Raw genomic sequence first — 7,384 nt, 5'->3', positions numbered from 1 at the left:
CAAATCTAATATAATGCTTAACATAGTTGTCTATCCAAATAGTTGTTTCATCAATATGAACATATTTAATTAGTTCATGATAAATTCCAACTAAATTATAGTTGCTTGCTCTAAAGTAAATATAAAAAGTTAAATGAAAAAATAATCTTTTAGCCGGGCGCGGTGGCTCACGCCTGTAATCCTAGCTCTCTGGGAGGCTGAGGCGGGCGGATTGCTCGAGGTCAGGAGTTCGAAACCAGCCTGAGCAAGAGCGAGACCCCGTCTCTACTATAAATAGAAAGAAATTAATTGGCCAACTAATATATATATAAAATTAGCCGGGCATGGTGGCGCATGCCTGTAGTCCCAGCTACTCGGGAGGCTGAGGCAGCAGGACTGCTTGAGCCCAGGAGTTTGAGGTTGCTGTGAGCTAGGCTGACGCCATGGCACTCACTCTAGCCTGGGCAACAAGTGAGACTCTGTCTCAAAAAAAAAAAAAAATAACCTTTTGATTGAGAAATTTAATAACTGATAAAAGAAAATTTTATTTTGCTATGTATTGTGTTTTAATATCCTTAAAACAACACATTTTCTTAAATATTTTAAAAGCTGAAAGATATCATATACAACCATTGATTTGAATTATCTCCTGTAAGATGAATTTCAATAATTTCTGGCATCATACACACCCCAAAAGAATCCAAAGATAGAAGTTAACTAGGCTTCACTGAAGTATAGAATATTTTTCCACATTTAGATTTTTTTCGTAAATGTTTTACCAGAAAGCAACACAAAAAGACTATCAAGCAATATGTATTACACTGTTCTCTAAAGATTCAGATTCACATTGAAAATAACTCCACTCATGAAGAGAAAAAGTTTTCAGAAGACCAGAGTAGGCCACAGGAGAGATTTTACAAAACTCTACACATAAGGTGTAATATAATCTAAAACCTCAATTTTCCAACATAAATGTATAGCTTTTCAAAAAATTTTAGTAGTTTATGGGTGAAACAACTTTGTGAAACAAAATGATAACATTTAGAAAAAAAGTATTACTGAGATGCAAATAACTGAATATGCAAAATAATTTCTTTGTACACACTCATATGTAGTAGAGAGGTTACATTTTTTTAGTGTGTTGGGGAATCTTACCCTGCATCGCCTCACTGTTGTCATCTAAGGGCACTTTTCATGATTAACAATGCTTCCACACAGGTTTACCTTCCTCCCTGTGATAGAGGATAATGGGAATGTTTTTTCTTTTATTCAATTTTGCTCGTCTGCCAGTAGATGGCGATACCACGTTAAGTGCCGCCAGCCTTTTTTTTTTTTTTTTTTTTCTCAAAGCTGTTTTCTGATATATGTTGGGTACCATAGAGTGAATCTCAGAACAGGAAGCGGAGGCATAACCAGAGAGGATTCTGGAAAGGTCTCTTTGTTTTCTTGTCCACAGAGAAAGCAAGAAAAAAAATTGTAATTAATTTGTAAACCTCTGTGGCCAAAAATCTGAACAACTGCAGGGAAAGCCACGGTATACTCTAACCATCTTGGATGCTGGGCTTTGTTCTGCTGTGATTCCTAAGGCTCTGTTTTATCAGGTAAGCTGACAAAACATTTAATTATTTGCACCACAGAATCTGGCCGCTGGGTCATTTTTCTCATTTTAAAATCAAATTCATCCTGCTATTTTTAACCTACTGTTGTTAAAATGTAAAAAACAGGAACTAAAGACATCATTTGATGTGTAAACTGCTTACTATTTCTTTATCTTTCAAAGGACATAGAGCCTCTATCTAGAAATGGTGACTTATGGAACAGACTAGGCACCAATGATCTTGTGTTTTTGAAATATACAAATGCTTATGATTCATTATATTCAGAGAAAATATTTTTAATATACTTAAAGCTAACCTAATGGGTTTCATGGTTCTATATCATCTATTTAAATGTCCAATGTGTCCAATATTTTTAAAACAGAAATGTATAGTGAAATTGGAACTATCATTCTTGTGCTTTAGTCTTTCATTTAACAGCTTTGGAGAGGCCATGCATATAGGGAGTGATAACAATATAGAAGTGTTTGGCTATTTGAAGCACATTATCATTTTTCTCTAGAATCTGTTTTCATAGAGGGAAAAGAGCACTGATACTAATCATTGAAAAGAGATTTAATCCTATAATAATAAAATTATTCCTGTTTGCCTTGTAATAAGCTATTTCTTTATCTTTTAATATATTCATTTTACAAAAATACTTACCTTTTCGTTTATTGATTTAAAAGTGTATTTCCTGATGAATTGTCCCATAAGCATGATAGATTTCTGTTTCTTTTTTTCTGTGTAGATTTAATGACTGGTTATTATTATTATTACTATTATTATTGATTACAAGGAAGAGCCACTTGAGCCAAAAAAATAATAATTCATTTTATGAGCTATATTTTCTGTAATTGTATTTAATATATTTTATAGCATAAGCATAAATGTTTCAATTAGTTAGAAATCACATACTTAGAGTAGGAAACTATTGACAGAAAATTTATGAATATTAACTGAAAGATGTTTTAAAAATCATACAAGTTTTTAAAATATACAACAAGTAGTGTAATGTAGCTTATGAGGACAAAGATAAAGGCATTACTGTTTGTAGAAATTTTCATGGAAACAGTTCATCACATTGACTCCAAATAGTGTGTTCCCAAATGAAATAAAGACCTCTGATTTCAGCCAGGGTTTCCAGACAATACTAGCTGAAAGGGCTTCAAAAATAGGACTTGATGGCTCTGAACTGTAATTTGTAATAATATGGTAAAAAATATTGATATCATACTTAATATTTTACATTGAGTAGCAATAATAGTCCCCTGAAAACATTTCAAAATAGTGGTTGCCTGAGAGGAAAGCCCTGAGTCTTGTATATTTCCAAAGAACTCCCACCAGAGTATATAAAGAAAACTGTTTCTTTGGACAGTGTTCCCAGAAATGGCTGTTAATTGACACCAGTGTATTGTATGCACCATGCTTCTCTACAGGTGACTGAACATGAGTAACTTTGCTCTGTGTAAACACCAGAACTGGTCTTGATTGAACTGGTTTACATTTATGAATGGATGCTTGTATTTTGGCCCCAAACGTTAGCACTTCTTTTTTTCTTGGTATAGTTGCAACGATCTCTTAGTTTTTCATCTATACATGTGGTCACAGTGTGAAAAGCAAATGCACACAGAGTTCTTCACTAAATGTGCTCTTTGAAAATTTTTAGAAATCAAACCTGTTTTGATTTAATGATGTATGGGTTTGAATATCTTATTATTTAAAAGAATCTAATGGTGGTTTTGTTTGTAAGGTTGAGAGTAATACTGTAATTTATTCGTGTAGCAAAGATAAGTGAGTTGAACTCTGAGCTGGAAATCTTGGAGTCTGGTTCAAGTTTTGCTACTAATGAGCTTTGTCACCTCAGAAAGACACCAAGTATCACTGAAATGCATGTTCCTTGCTTGTAAAAGACGGAAATTAGAATCAAAGATATGTAGGGACATTTTTCATTTTTAAAATTCTGTGATTCTAATTTATTTGGATTTTCTCCAGTTGGTTTCTCACCTTAATTATGATACAACTTTAATTGATTCTCACTGAGTTGTATATTATGATGAATTTTGTGCTAAACATAAGAATAGAGAAACAGAGGAATAGGGATGTTTTAAAGGTTCTTGGCCAGTTCCTTCTGTGGTGGAAAAGGTAGGGAACAATAGGGAGAAGTAGTTAAAAGCAAGAGCTTGGCAGGTTGAAGCCTATCTCTGCTATTAGTTGACAAATTGTTTAAAGTTTCTGAGCCACTATTACATCTTTTATAAAATAGGAATAATAGGTCCTACATCACAGTATTATATAACTGAAACAATGGCTGTTTAGTGCTTAGTATATATCCTGGAACATAGTCACATGCCTCCTTTTTCTCTACTCCTGCCTTCCTAGCCCCCATCAAAAGGACCAGGACAAAGATAAAGGCAATAAGTTTTCATCATTGCTATTATTGTCATTATTAGTGCTTGTGATATAGTATCTTCTACCACAACAAGAAGGATAGAATGAAACCGCCAAGAAATTCTGTAGCTGAAAAGTGAATAATTTTCATCCTGGAAGAATGCCCTTACTGAAACATCAACAGCAAATGTGTTACCTATAATCATATCAATTAGTGCTAACATCTGAACAGTTTGTAAAACTCTCATAATACCTTCTAGAAGACAGTTCTTTATGCCCAGTGATATACTGTCATGGACTCCACTTCAAAGACTTTCTTCTTTTTAACAAAATAGAGGCAAGGGGCTATGTTGCACTTTGCTTAATAGGATATACTGATTAGACAAAAGGCCTCTGTGAAGATTCACAAAGGCAATTTAGATTTTACCAAAAGTCACATTTAAATGCCAAGTGATTTCTACTATGACCACCAGATTACCGAGTCTAAATCCTAGGAAAGCCTTGGCTATGGGATCAACTTACAAACTCTCTACTGCTTAAAACTTACTAATAGTATAATAAAAGGTGGAAAGGCAAATTGTGCCTGGGGAAATGGTTGACATACTGCAAAATCCCTGCTTCCCTCCCAGGGTTTTTTCCTAAGTGCAGCTTTGCACTCCTGACAGCTATAGGCTACTGGAATCTTTGGGAGCTAGAACAGGGATGACCTTTCAGCACTCCAGGCTTCCTAATCCTTCCCTTCAACCACCCTGGGCCTCTTTAAACTGACTCAAGTAACTGAGCTGTCATCTTCATCTTCATGGCAGTCAAGATGACTTAATGGACTCATGATTAGGCAGATCAGAGATGGCTAAGAGTTTGGGAGACTTAAAAATACGAGGGTAATGTTTCTCAATTAGACAAATGCTGTGCTTGCAATTTGTTGTTAGTCTATCTCCGTTGGCTCTAGGTCATTGCCAGCTCTTATGAGTCCTTGTTTTTAGAGTTGAAGTGAACTGTATAAGCATTTAAAGACATATTTCTTTCACTGAAAAATGAACATGTGATTAGATAGTGAAATTTCTTCACATCGATTGCTGGACGGATTACTTTTTTCTCATCATTCATGTATAGAAGCATTGTGAACTCACTGAATTAATGTTTCATTTGTCATCTAAAAACATATTATTCATTTCCACCTTAATATTTATGGTCGCTTTTTACCAGTTTTCCAAAACTATGATGGTTAATTACTCACCTATTGTTGAAATATAATTTAAGATAACAGTTTGTTTCTGTACTTGTAGGTTCTATTAATATTTTTAGATGTTGATTAATTTTAATTTGAAATTATCTTTGCTTTCTCTTAAATTTCACCCTATAAACAACTTCCATGGCAAGTCAGTATAGAACCTGACGTCTGAACTATTTTATTTCTTTAGGTAGATTGTTTTTTGAGGTAGTCATAAAATTCAAGAAGTAAAAAAGCCAATCATATTGTTGCTTTCTGTTGCAAATTCACACATTTATCTTTGATTAGAAAACTACTTTTAGTTCAGTTCCTGGCAATATTTTTCACTCTGAGGTATAGCTAACGCGTTATTGGGTTATGTTTGAATGGATTGTAACAAATACAGACACTAATTTCAGAGCAGACTAGTGTTAATTTTCATTTACTTAATAATACGGCAATAAATAAAATCTTGCTCTTGCTAAGCAAACTTTGTTCTGTGAACTGCCTGATGGGCACCAGCTCTTTGCGTATCTGAAATTTGAATCTACAACCAAAGGTATAATCAGCCACAGTAGACGAATTCCTTAAAATTTGTGTGAATACCTACTTAACTGGATACCACAAGTTTCAATGTGCCAAGTATCTACTGATTAATTTTTTTTTACACCTCATCCCTTTCCTTTCATGATTTGAAGTGATAAACATTACGGAAGGAATTTTGGAACATTATGGAAGGAATTTTAAGGATGTTTTTGACCAAGATATATGAATAAAGAACAACTTAAAAGTAATTTACAAGCAGGTTTATAATATTAAAATACAATGCATATAGACATATGCTGGGGTGATTGTATAATGAAATTTTGAGGGTTGTTTTAGTTCAGAGAAACCTTGTAAAAGTCCGGAGTTATTTCTGTAATAATTGAATTAGGCTTTCATTCTTTTAGACACTGCATATAAGGAGCCCTTCATGTGATTAAGCTCTGTGCTGGAGCAAAGTGACAGAAGTGATGGCCTCTAAATTATTAAAGAGTGGTTTAATATTGTTTTATTCAATGGGTTAATTCAAAGATGGGAAGTCACTCTTTAAATAACTTTGGCCATTTTCTGCCAAGAAGCTCCCTTACGGGAATTCTAATCTCCTGATATTCAGCATATACTTTATTCTTACTTGGGTTGTACAGAACATTTTGTCCTTTTCCTGTCCCAAGAGTTTGAACTGGAACAATTCACTAAATCCAATTCTTCCTTCTAATAATTCATAAAATCTCAATTTTTATTTCTAAGAAGTGACATTGTGCTTCTGGACTAGAATGCAACATATTCTTGCATAAGATTTAATAGAACACATTTTGTGGGCTTAAGTCTCTACGTGAGAACTAGTCACCTATTCATTAGTTTCTCTGTCTCCTTGGTGTTTCTGCTTGTGACATTTATGTCTCTCTTTATAAGTTATTTTTGTTCTACCTAACTAAAGATGTTCCAAAGTATTCTGAGCATTTTCTTTTCATGGAATTTATGTCAGGGTCGGAAATGACCTTAAAAAATAAATTCTAGATGAAACAAACACCAATTCCTATTTGGGAAAGTGGGTAAGAGAAATGAGTGAAGCCATTCAGGTTGGGACTCAGGAGCTAAAAGGCACATGCATGCCCTTTTGAAAAAGGAGAAACTCCTTCTCGGTGCTAGGAGATTGTTAAATCAAAGGATTTCTCTTAAGAAGCTAAAAAATCCAGTAGAGATTTCCTTTCTGTTAAATGTCATCTATTTCAAATTATTCACAATATCAGATAGAGCCAATAAAACATACCTACAGCAGGATATAGCCAAGATATAGGCTATGTTTTTTTTCCCTTTTGCCAATCCAACCAGAATGTTTGTCAGTGAGGAAAAATAAACCTTATGGACAGGAAATTGCTGACTGTATTTAGAAGCACAGCCACATTAGTACTCAGATTTCTTATTTGCTACTCTGGGCTCCTTCAGCCTGTTTCATTTCAAATTCTTGAATCCATGGATTACCTCCCTGGTTTCTGTTTTTCCTGCTGATATCTCCACCACCACTGCACTTAGCATCATAGATCATTTTTTTTTCTTGTTCTTTCTTTCTTATTATTATTTAGAGATGGGAAGGTCTCAGGATGGCCTTGAACTCTTGGGCTCAAGCTATCCTCCCAATACTCCCGCCTCAGCCTCCTGAATAGCG

General features: G+C 34.3%; 1 protein-coding gene across 3 annotated transcripts in view; it reads left to right on the top strand.

The window, feature by feature from the left end:
* Window positions 1–1,337: 1,337 nt before the first annotated feature.
* Window positions 1,338–7,384, top strand: part of SCN3A (sodium voltage-gated channel alpha subunit 3) — a 120,441-nt gene continuing 114,394 nt past the window's right edge. For all 3 annotated transcript variants that reach the window (XM_012761182.3, XM_012761180.3, XM_012761177.3), the window contains exon 1: window positions 1,338–1,580. The gene's annotated coding sequence lies outside the window, so the exon portion shown is untranslated. The remainder of the gene's footprint in view (window positions 1,581–7,384) is intronic.

The sequence above is a fragment of the Microcebus murinus genome, chromosome 8 (assembly GCF_040939455.1).
Source record: "Microcebus murinus isolate Inina chromosome 8, M.murinus_Inina_mat1.0, whole genome shotgun sequence".
NCBI lineage: Eukaryota > Metazoa > Chordata > Mammalia > Primates > Cheirogaleidae > Microcebus > Microcebus murinus.
The sequence above is the reverse complement of the archived record's forward strand: the minus strand, read 5'-3'. Positions and strand labels throughout refer to the sequence as shown.